The sequence below is a fragment of the Coffea arabica genome, chromosome 6e, assembly GCF_036785885.1.
Source record: "Coffea arabica cultivar ET-39 chromosome 6e, Coffea Arabica ET-39 HiFi, whole genome shotgun sequence".
In the NCBI taxonomy this organism is placed as follows: Eukaryota; Viridiplantae; Streptophyta; class Magnoliopsida; order Gentianales; family Rubiaceae; genus Coffea; species Coffea arabica.
In genome coordinates this window covers 59,108,655-59,120,133 of record NC_092321.1, presented here as the reverse complement: position 1 = coordinate 59,120,133, position 11,479 = coordinate 59,108,655, and the positions used below count along the sequence as shown (strand labels likewise).

Below are 11,479 nucleotides of genomic sequence, written 5' to 3'. Positions count from 1 at the left end.
AAAGAGTCAAAATTCCAGAAGACTAGTCATTCCAAAGTGTGCCCACGCCAGAGATCGTAAAGCTGCGTGAAAAAGACGGACCGCGCGACCCTACTCCCGGGAGGCTGCCGAAATTCTTGGGAGATGTGATTGTATCTGCGTGGGATCAAGAAACCTATTCAAAGGAGACCTTTTGGCAACAACTCAAGAAGGAAAAAATAAGGAAGCTACTAGAAGGAAAACAAACTCTTGTTTTGGGAAAAAGAGAGGCGGCATCAAGAAACTTTAAATAGAAGACCGCAATAGACTAGGTTTTTTGTCTTTATCTTGGGACCTTTTATCTTGTTCACTTTTATCTACGTTTTGCCTTTTCTTCTGAATTCGGATACTTCATCACACTCTTTGGGGAGAATGGCTGCGGCAATAAATTCCAATATTTCGCGCATGGTTTTTTCCATGGAGATGAACTAAGCTTTCTTAGTCGAAGGTCAATTTGAGGACTCGGTTTCAAACATTTGTGAGATGACTTAATTTTATTTATTTCTTTTATTCATTGGTATTTGTACGTTTCTTGATTTAATTGCTTAAGCTTGTTATGTTATTTGAATGTCAAGGGCCCGATATTCGAATTAACTTAATGATCCAATGCCAAATTAATTGATTGAATCCGTAATTGTTCAATTGATTAATACCAGTGGCAACTAGTGTGATTGGTTTCGTGTTAAGGAAACGTATGATCTAATTTAAATAAACCCTCCTAGCGTGTTTGTTGGCTAGGGTTGGGCTTTTCTAATTATTAATGCAATCGAGGAATTAAATTCTATGGTCTTACCGAGGGTCGTTTCTTAGTTAGAGAAATAGTCAACAGTCGTACCTTGGCTATCGATAAAGTAAGAAAAAGTTGGTTATCAGAGCTTGTTGATGGCTATAACTAATCCAGTAATGAGTAATTGAATTATCTTTGCATCGATGATCAGTTGAATGGACTATGTCTGAAAAGTTGCACCTTTGGTTAGAGCCATATTAGCTATTGATTAATTTTTGTTTAATTCTATTAGTAGTTTCATTAGTTAGTTAATTAATTATTTTAGGGCAGAAAACCTGAGTGGCCATTAAACTATTGTTAGGATCATATTTTGGCCATCAAACTATTTTTCGTCAATAATTGACCACTAAACAACTTAATCAGTAAATTCGTACCCATTTCGTCGGTAATGGCTCTTAATTTCTGAAATTATGATTACACGTGGCAAACCACAGGGGCAATTTTGTCCAACAATTTATTGACCGTTTACTCATATTAAACCCATCAACTGAAAAGAAAAAAAAAGCTGTACACGTCAAGGGTGCATGGATCACTAAGTATACATAAACCCGCAATTTACATCATCACATTTCACAAAAGCAAATCCAACCAATCTCCCAAACCTCACTCCAGACCCAGAGTCATTATAGTTGGAATTCTCAAAATGCCCCATCCCGACCTCACTCTTTTTCCTTCCCTTCATGCTTCCGTACTGCCGCCGCTGCCAAGACGGTCCTTTCTGCCAATCCTAATCTCACCACCTCCCTCTATCAAACTCAACAAGGCCTCTTTGGCCTCACCTGGTCCAAAGGCCCATTCGGCACTTGTTCCCTCCACATCTACCTCCTCCTCGACAACCACCACCTTTCTTTTCCACCGTCCCCTTCCTTCCACCTTCAATTCAATCCGTGCTTTACCTTCTGGAAGAAATGAGGATCCAAAACACTTGTTGGTCTTCCAAATACTAGCTCTACTATTGATCGGGTGTTCTGGGTCTTTCCCGGGCCAAATTCGGATCGAGACCCGACCCCGCATCCGGTTATTATGTCGCAATTTTCATCGGGGGAGAAATGACGCTCCTTGTTGGGGAGGAGCTGCTACCGCTATGCCAACTCCCAAGGAGCATCGCCGGAAGCGGAGGAGGCGCTGCCAGTGCTAGGCCAACTCCTAAGGAGACGGCGGCTGCCGAGATCAGAAACCAGGTAATGGTTTTAAGAAGAGAGCACGTTTATGACAACAAGAAAAGATTACATTACACCACCAGAGCTAATATTGGAGGCGGCCAACAAGAAGTAGATGTATCGATTGATTACTGGGCTATCGGAGGTGAAGGTGGCCCCACATTGTGCTTTTTTTCTTTTCAGTTGATGGGTTTAATGTAAGTGAACGGTCAGTAAATTGTTGGACAAAATTGCCCCTATGGTTTGCCACGTGTAATGCTAATTTCAGAAACTAAGAGCCATTACCGACGAAATGGGCACGGGTTTACTGATTAAGTTGTTTAGTGGTCAATTATTGACGAAAAATAGTTCGATGGCCAAAACATGATCCTGACAATAGTTTAATGGCCGCTCAGGTTTTTTGCCCATTATTTTATATTCTCCAAAAATCCCCCAAACTTCGGACTCTAGAAGAAACAAATTATCCCCAATCCCTGTGGATTCGACCCTACTCACCGCTATATACAAAATTTGTATTTTTTTCGAGTAGGTATATATTATTGCACAGGCTCGACACCTGTCAAAAACCTACAAAATTATGAAGTTTTCACCACTTAAATCCATATAAATGCAATGTTTCACACTTAAACCAAAAAATGCAAATTTTCACTAGAAATCTAGTTAATTAGTTTAAAAATGACTAAAACGCTCCAAAATTAAATAATAAAAAATGCACAAAATACGCACTTATCAATCTTCTTTCACTTAATAAAATGTCAAAGTTGTCATAACTACTCTTGGAGTGTAAACAACACTAGTTACCTATGAAATTTGAAAATTAGAGTTTGAATTAATTCAATTCAATGTCCTAGAATTTTTAGATTCATTTTTAAATGATGATGATATTCTTGTCCAAAATTATATGATAGTCCACCTTGTATGTACCTTTTTGTTCCTCCTGATTTTAGCATTTTAAAAACGAACGCTAATGCGACGAATCCATGTCTATTTATCCATCCAAATAAATCTAAGTAGATTTCGATGACTAAAAGATACATAATATTTTTAAATGGATGACTATTTATAACCAATTACATTGGTGGACTTAAGTGCATTATCCATGTCATCCACGTAAATCCATTATCAATGAACAATAGAATCACACTAGATCGTGCCAATGGTTTTACAGTTGAATTTGTTGCCATAAGGCCGACAGTTAATTTTCACATAACCCTTTATAGTTTTAAAAACTACATATAATCCAATTGTAATTTGGATTAAAGTGTCAAACTAACGAAAATGATCATTCGTAACGGAACCTATGAAAATATCGAAATTACTTTAGTTTAAAAATTAAAATTATTGAAGTGGCCAAAATATATAAACATAATATGCATGACAATCTAATCCCGTATGATTTTAATCCCTCCCTCTCTAGCTCTTACAACCATGTTCCCTCATCGGCTCATCCCACTTTTAACAATTTCTTTTCACGAAACCATCTATATTTCCAGTCACTGCTTTCTATATTGCCAGTCATTGCTATCAATGCAGTAGGGTTGTTGGTGAGCCGAGCTACTCGCGAGTAGCTCGCGAGTAGCTCGGTCAACAACTCGACTCGAACTCGGGTTGACCGAGTTCGAGTCGAGTTTCGAGTAGCTCGACTCCTAATCGAGTCGATCTTCGAGCCGTATATTCCGAGCTCGTGGCTCGTCGAGTAGCTCGACGAGCCGGCATTAATTAAATAAAATATTTATAATTTAAATAATATATATTTATTATAATTATAAAATGACGATTATGGGTATAAGATATATGGAATTTACAATATTACCTTCTTTATAATAAAATCCTATAATGGCAAAAAAGTAATAACATAATTATAAAAAACACTAAAAAGAAAAAATGTCAAAAAAAAAAGGAAGCCTTTCTTCCTTCTCTGTGCCGACTGTGCGACTTTCTTCTCTGTTCGAAGAAAGCCTAGCAAAAAAATTCACTTACCAGCCGGCAGCTGACTCTGACTGATTTAGATCTACACCCTCACTCCGTTCGTCGCCGACGCCGTTGCTCGCCGCATCTGTGAGACTCCATCGCCATCGCCATCGCCTTAACAAGTCCCAAGTCCCAAATCGAAGCTGCTCTCTGCCTCTCCGGCCTCCGCCAGTCCGCCGCGCTCTACGTCTCCTGTCGGCTGTGTCCTGCCGTGCTGGTTCATCGCTGCCGAGTGTCGAAGACGAAGCACCAAGATCTCACTAGTTCATCGCTGGTTCATCAGTGCTCATCTCTGGCTCACTTAGGTAAGTGCTCCTCTGTTTTTGGCTCTGTGTCTCTGGCATTAAAATGGGCCAAGATCGACTAGGAAACTTGTTATCCTGAATTGATAAGGGAACGAAATCTGAGCTTCCAATTGCAAACTCTAACTGTTGTAGTAGTTTAGATTAGGTGTGATATAACATAAGCTTTGTATTTTATACACAAGAAGCTCTCTCCAGTTGTGCAGCCTTTAAAAGTTAAGGCCTTGGGGAAAAATTCCACCTTTTACCCGTTAGAAAGATTCATTCATTCTGTTCTTCCTATGGTGGTGTCAGAGTTTCAAGAATGTATAATTGTAAATTTATTTCTTTAGTACCGTCACCGAAGCTTTACTTTTTTGGTCGATTGATTTATATATATATATATATATATATTAGGAGCAATAAATTAATGGAATTTATTAAGAAGTAGGAACTCAGTAGCTGGTGTAGTGTATCGGATGAACTCCTACGAAGTTGCTCAGGAACTTAAAACTAACTAAGATCAGCAGCAGCCCCCATGCAGATGAATCAATGACATAAAAGGGGAACAAATTTATAACTTGAATTCCAGTATGAAATATATGCACAAACTGCAGGAAGAAGCTTTTCCTTTTTCTCTTGGTTCTTTGTTTTTGTCTTTGTTCTCCTCAAACCAATGCACCTGCAGTCGGAACTCAGAATCGTGGAAAGCTGATGGATCATATGGTGTGAACTTGTGAACGAAAAGCGGGTGTCAAGATGAATCAATTCCCAATTTTTTGCTCCTTCTTCAAAAGTCAAAATCATCTAATAAATACTAAGAAAGTAGAAATCTAGAAAAAGCACCCACCATAGCATATGCTTAGGTAGACTTTATGGACTTGCATGTCCTGTGGCTCTGTCTGATTACTCCACAAAAGATGAAAAAACTAATCAATACACAAATATTTTTCGTTTCTAATTAATTCTCTACAAACTTTACTTCAATTCTGTGGGCGCTCAAGAAGCGCCAAATACCTGATGCAGATTTAGGAATCGTGCAATATTTATGTAAATAATTTTAATTTGTGCTCTTCAAAAAATCAGACTTAGGATAATGGTGTGCAAAAATATAGCTAAGACTGACTTCAAAATCCTTTGTGTTATGATTTGACCAACTAGGTGTGATGAATTTGCCCAAATTCGGATTTGAGCAACCTCACATGCTTATTCTTTTTCTTTTTCTGCTCCTTCTTAGACCACACTTTGCTGTTTTGGATGTCTTACTACCTTCATGCCTTCTGAATCCAGTCGGGCAGAATCTTTGTCAAGAAAATGCAAAGTGGCACTAGACATTCAACGAGTAGCTCAAGATTAGAAGGCAATGTCGAAGGAGTTGGTAAGCTAAATGTATAATATGTTGGGCAGTTTTTTTGAGGTGATATGCTGGTACTAATGAATGTACTTCTATATTTGAGTTATTGAGTATAAGTTAATTTATTCTTTTGGGAAGTTATGTAACTTTTTTTGTGTTTTTACCTCTATGCTTTTTGTAGGAAGCCAAGACAATCAAACAATTCGACTTGCCAAAGCTTTGAAGATTTATGTTTCTAAATCTAGATTAGCTCATTATTTGGACCTTGTTAATTTATGAGACGTAACTTATTATGTATTGTGGAGTATGTTTATATTTTAAAGCCTTTTTCTTTCATTTGCTGTATGACTATTGTGTGAGCAGGCTGGCCGCTGGTTAATGACATGTTAATGTGTAGGATAAATGTCTAGAAAACTTGTTTTTTGAGTGTGTCGTGTGTGGTATAAGGTTCAGAGGTTTTGCTTGTGGGTCCAATTCTTTTGCTCTTTCCTCTGTTTAAAATGACAGCCTGGAAAGAGCTGTTGCAATTTGCTGTAAAAGGCTCCAGCCTCTGGGATTGCATTTTAATGGTGGTATTGAGGTCATCTTTGCTGGGTCAGGTTAGTGACAAGAGTTTTCAACTTCATTCTTCTATATCCTGTTCAAACACTTGTAATTCTGCTGGACTATGGTCCATTTCTGAACCAGGAACATATTTTTCTGACATGTTCTTGTTTAAAGCAGCTTTCTTTAGTTAGTAATTAGTGATATTTGTGGGGAAAAGGAATTTCTGGATAGATCTTGGCATTGGTTTTTGAATTGAGCTTGTGGTAGTTGGGATATTGTGGCTGTTTGAGATAATTGTTTATCTCTCAATTTGGTGGCTCAGCTCATGTTTTGCTGAGTTTTGAAATTTTGTGGGGAATTTTGGTTAGTTTGGGTACTTTTGCAGCACACTTAGGAACTATGATCCGAGGAATTAGAATCATCCATATTTTCTGCTCTTGTGGCCACCTACCGTTGGTGGGTAATTGCTGAATTTGAAAGTTTCATGTCAAGCAATCCAGCAAGTGGGAATTTCCCTTTTTTCTTCTCTATTCTTCTTTGTGGTGAATCTGATTTTTAGGGGTGTTAAAGATGCTAACTGTGGGAGGTAGAATGTGGATACTTTTAGTTGTATTTGTATTGATGAATCATGGATTTTATGCCTCATTTACTCCAGCTGATAGCTACTTGCTTGCCTTTGAATCTTCCCAAAACATCACCTTTGATCTGTTTTTTTCGCCAAATCGAGTCAAAAAGCTTGATAAGACTCGACTTGATAAGGCTCGATTAAAGATCGAGCCTTATCGAGTCGAGTCTCGAGCCTAAGGAAATTCTTCGAGTCGATCTTTCGAGTATCGATTTTTGGGCTCGAACGAGCTCGAGTCGAGCTCGAGCTTCTGTGTGTATGAGTCGAGTCGAGCTCGAGTATAGCACTACTCGAGCTCGACTCGGCTCGATTACATCCCTACAATGCAGCATAGATGACATAACTTGTTATGGTACTTTATCATTGCTTTTAAATTAAGCTATTGACAGCGTTGGCGCGAGAGAGGGTGGTTTCTAACCAATTATTAATTTAATAACTAGGAATAGAATAAATTAAAGAGAGAGAGAGAGAGATAGATATTGTACGAACAAAGAGATATTGTACGGACTGTAACTAAAAAACAGCGTACAGTATGAATTACAAAAGAGTATAGTAGAGTGTACAGGAATCTCGTTAGTCCTAGGATTAATAAATCGTCAAATGAATGGATTATTGTTTTGCACTATCCATCTAAATCTAAGCTCTTTGTATCCATTTATTAAATGCTTATAATTGGATTGGATTAAACTGGTCGGCTATTCATCTGACAAGATCCTTCTATCAATCATTTGTCCATTTTGCCGCTTGTAGACAAAAGGAATTTATCCCGAAACCAAAATAATATCAGGGTAACTTAATCACACCATATTCGAACAGTGAACAAGCAAATCTGTTCAGAGACATTGGTACCCTGATGGATAGGTCTTGCCACAGCCATTCACAATCGTTGTAACGGTAGCTGTGAGATCCAGGGTGAGGAGGCTCCGAGTTTTCAAGTAGGCGCAAAGGCAAGCAGCTGCGTCGAGGTCAACAAGGTCACTAAAGCAACCGCAGCATGGACTACCTATATCTATGATGGGGACCCCCAGCAAAGCAAGGCATACAGTCAAGTCCACGACAGATGTGCAAGCAGCGAGGATCGTGGCACTGACCTGAGTGAAAAAGATAAGGTTAAAGGCAAGAAAGAGAGCTAGGGTGCTTGTGGAGGCCTTGGAACCCATATTCTCAAAAGTATTGTTGGTTTAGTCAAGAAAGAAGGGCTTTTGTTGTGCAATGTTTTGGTAGAAGTTGAGGGTTTTTATAGTGAAGTGAGCAAGGCGGGTCAACTTTCTTGGTTTCGCGGCAATGATGGAGCTGGGGAGGGCGGTTTTTGGGTGGGCTGGGGTTGGGGGGGGTGCTGAGGGTGGCTACGGCCCCCCTAAGTTTTGAAAACCTTAATTCATAATATATAAATATATGTGTAAAGCAAAATTGGCCTTTAAATTTATGTTTTATTGTGCTAATTATTTAACATTCAAAAAATTAAATATATAATTTGATTATCCATAGTAAATTGACCCAATTTGACATACTATAATAAAAAGGTTTGTGACATAAAATATTTAATCAAAGGTTATTTCTTGTCTTAATTTTTATTTTCTTTATAATTAAATTTAATATTTGATATTTTTAGATTTCATATATTTAAATAGATGAAAATTATTTTAAACATAATATATTAAGATACTTTTGTTAGGAAAAATTTTGATCCCCCTAGGAAAAAAATCTTGGCTCTGTCACTATTAGCTGGCAACTCAAGCATAGGTTGGCAAACCCATTGGATGAGTGAATAAGAGGTGTCGAAATTGCATGTTGCCATTAGAGGTGGGTACGGATCGGGTACTCATCTCATGCACCATTTTCTAACCCTTACTTGCCTCGCATATCAACGAGTATCCGATAATTGGGCACTCGCTGAGATAAGGTCGAGTCAACGGGTACCCGTCTAGCCCCACTTATCATTTGATTTTTTAAAAAACATGATTTATACTAATTTAATTTTGTATATTATATATTCATTTAAGATTTAATAAAAAAAATTTCTCAAAAAAAATCTTCCACTAAGAAACAAGTATTCTCAAAAAAAATCTTCCACAAAGAAACAAACATTCAAAGAGAACACAAGAAAAAGCGAAAAACTTAAAAGAATTCAAAATCAATGCAAATTTGAAATAAGTAGTAGCTTTTTTTATGAATATACATATTCCACATTAATTAAACTTTTTTCTAAAAAATATAAAATCATAGCAACAAATTTTATAAACAAACTATAGTCTCCCATTTTTTGTAATGCAATTTGTTTAGTGGAATTACTTATTTAGCTCTGAAAATATTATTTTGTAATATGTGTATAAAAATAAAAATAAAAATTATATATGCAAGGCTGGGTGGGTACCTTCAGGTTTTTAATTATGTGATTCTATCCCGTCTTGTATCTAAACAGGTATCCGATTCTCTTTTGATCCGGTCAAATAATATGGATTAGATATCCTAATTTTCGGATCGGATCAGATCGGATATGGCAAATTTTTGGATTAACAGGTATTTTTGCCCGCCCCTAGTTGCCATGTTCCTCGATGATAACTCAAGATCAAGTCTAGACAGGAATTAGAGTTTATCCCGACCCAATATGTAGTTTATTTAAGAGTTTGAAGTATGCATATTCCACATGAAGTTAACTTTGTAGCAAAAACTTGACGAGAGTGGGGCATGCATATAACAATTTAGCTCATTCTACAGTCAAGTTTTACATTTATAAAATTCTAAAACCCCATACATGATTTTCTACAAGTATACAAGTCGAAATTGAATATAGGATATTAATGGCCGAACCCATAGGAAAGAATGGACAATTACCAGCACTATTAAAACTCATCTATTATTTAAACAATTAACAAATTGAAGGAAATAAAACTGAGCTAGAATGTGCAAGAAAATAGCTATGAAAGCTCTTTAGGCTATGGTATCCCTAACTATTTATGCAAATACAATTTTTGGATCATTGAGTACTACTATCTTGGTTAGTTATGATATAATTTCTTTATGCAGGTAAAACTTACTCCCATAGTAAATCAACTATACCTATAATTAAATCATACCTACTCTCATGGTTATAAAATTAATTGCAAGTTCATTTCCTCCATGAAATTACATGGAACAAGTCACTAAAGTTACAAAGGTGCACCTTTACTCCCGTGAATGAACTCCTTAGATTTAACACTTCTTTAAACTAGTGTCAAATTCTAATTTAACTTTTGGTAGCAAAAATGGCCAATTGTATTTTGACATTTTAGTTGATTAAATTATGAAATGCAAATTTCGTCACTTTGACATTTTTATCTAAACTATTAGGGGTTATATATATCTTTTGAAACCATATGAGGGATTATGTATAAAAGCACTGAACCACAGGGGGCAAAGTGTAATTTGCCCTATATATATATATATATATATATATATATATATATATATATATATATATTCCCTCTTTTTGAGTAATTTTTTTGAAGCGCCCTGGTCGAATGCCATGTGATGCGTCCATGTAGAATGCCACATGAAGAGTAATTTTTTTTTGGGATTACTTCATACTGCCATGTGAAGCGCCCTGGTAGAATGCCATGTCAGGAGGTTATAAGCATTGACTTTAATCTGAAAATGATTTATACTAATTTAATTTTGTATATTACATATTCATTTAAGATTTAATAAAAAAAATTTCTCAAAAAAAATCTTCCACTAAGAAACAAGTATTCTCAAAAAAAATCTTCCACTAAGAAACAAACATTCGAAGAGAACACAAGAAAAAGGAAAAAACTTAAAAGAATTCAAAATCAATGAAAATTTCAAATAAGTAGTAGCTTTTTTCTGAACATACATATTCCACATTAATTAAACTTTTTTAAAAAAATATATAAAATCATAGCCTCTACAAATAAATTTTATAAACAAACAATAGTCTCCCATTTTTTGTAATGCAATTTGTTTAATGGAATTACTTATTTAGCTCTGAAAATATTATTTTGTAATATGTGTATAAAAATAAAAATAAAAATTATATATGCAAGGCTGGTTGGGTACCTTCAGGTTTTTAATTATGTGATTCTATCCCGTCTTGTATCTAAACAGGTATCTGATTCTCTTTTGATCCGGTCAAATAATATAGATTGGATATCCTAATTTTTGGATCGAATCAGATTGGATATGGTAAATTTTTGGATTAACAGGTTTTTTTGCCCACCCCTAGTTGCCATGTTCCTCGATGATAACTCAAGATCAAGTCTAGACAGGAATTAGAGTTTATCCCAACCCAATATGTAGGTTATTTAAGAGTTTGAAGTATGCATATTCCACATGAGGTTAACTTTGTAGCAAAAACTTGATGAGAATGGGGCATGCATATAACAATTTAGCTTATTCTACAGCCAAATTTTACATTCATAAAATTCTAAATATCTCATACGTGATTTTCTACAAGTATACAAGTCGAGATTGAATATAGGATATTAAGGGCCGAACCCATAGGAAAGAATGGACAATTACCAGCACCACTAAAACTCCTCTATTATTTAAACGATCAACAAATTGAAGGAAATAAAACTGAGCTAGAATATGCAAGAAAATAGCTATGAAAGCTCTTTAGGCTATGGTATCCCTAACTATTCATGCAAATACAATTTTTGGATCATTGAGTACTAATATCTTGGTTAGTTATAGTATAATTTCTTTATGCAGGTAAAACTTACTCTCATAGTAAATCAA

At 36.0% G+C, this 11,479-nt stretch overlaps 1 long non-coding RNA gene across 2 annotated transcripts; it reads left to right on the top strand.

Moving 5' to 3' along the window:
- Positions 1–3,852: 3,852 nt before the first annotated feature.
- LOC113694514 (uncharacterized) lies at positions 3,853–5,907 on the top strand. 2 transcript variants are annotated; one of them, XR_003449398.2, is made up of 3 exons: positions 3,853–4,241; positions 5,508–5,595; positions 5,753–5,907. It is a non-coding gene; the product is annotated as an uncharacterized lncRNA (long non-coding RNA). The 2 variants fall into 2 exon arrangements; XR_011817202.1 differs by having other exon boundaries at positions 5,455–5,595.
- The last annotated feature ends 5,572 nt before the right edge of the window (positions 5,908–11,479 follow it).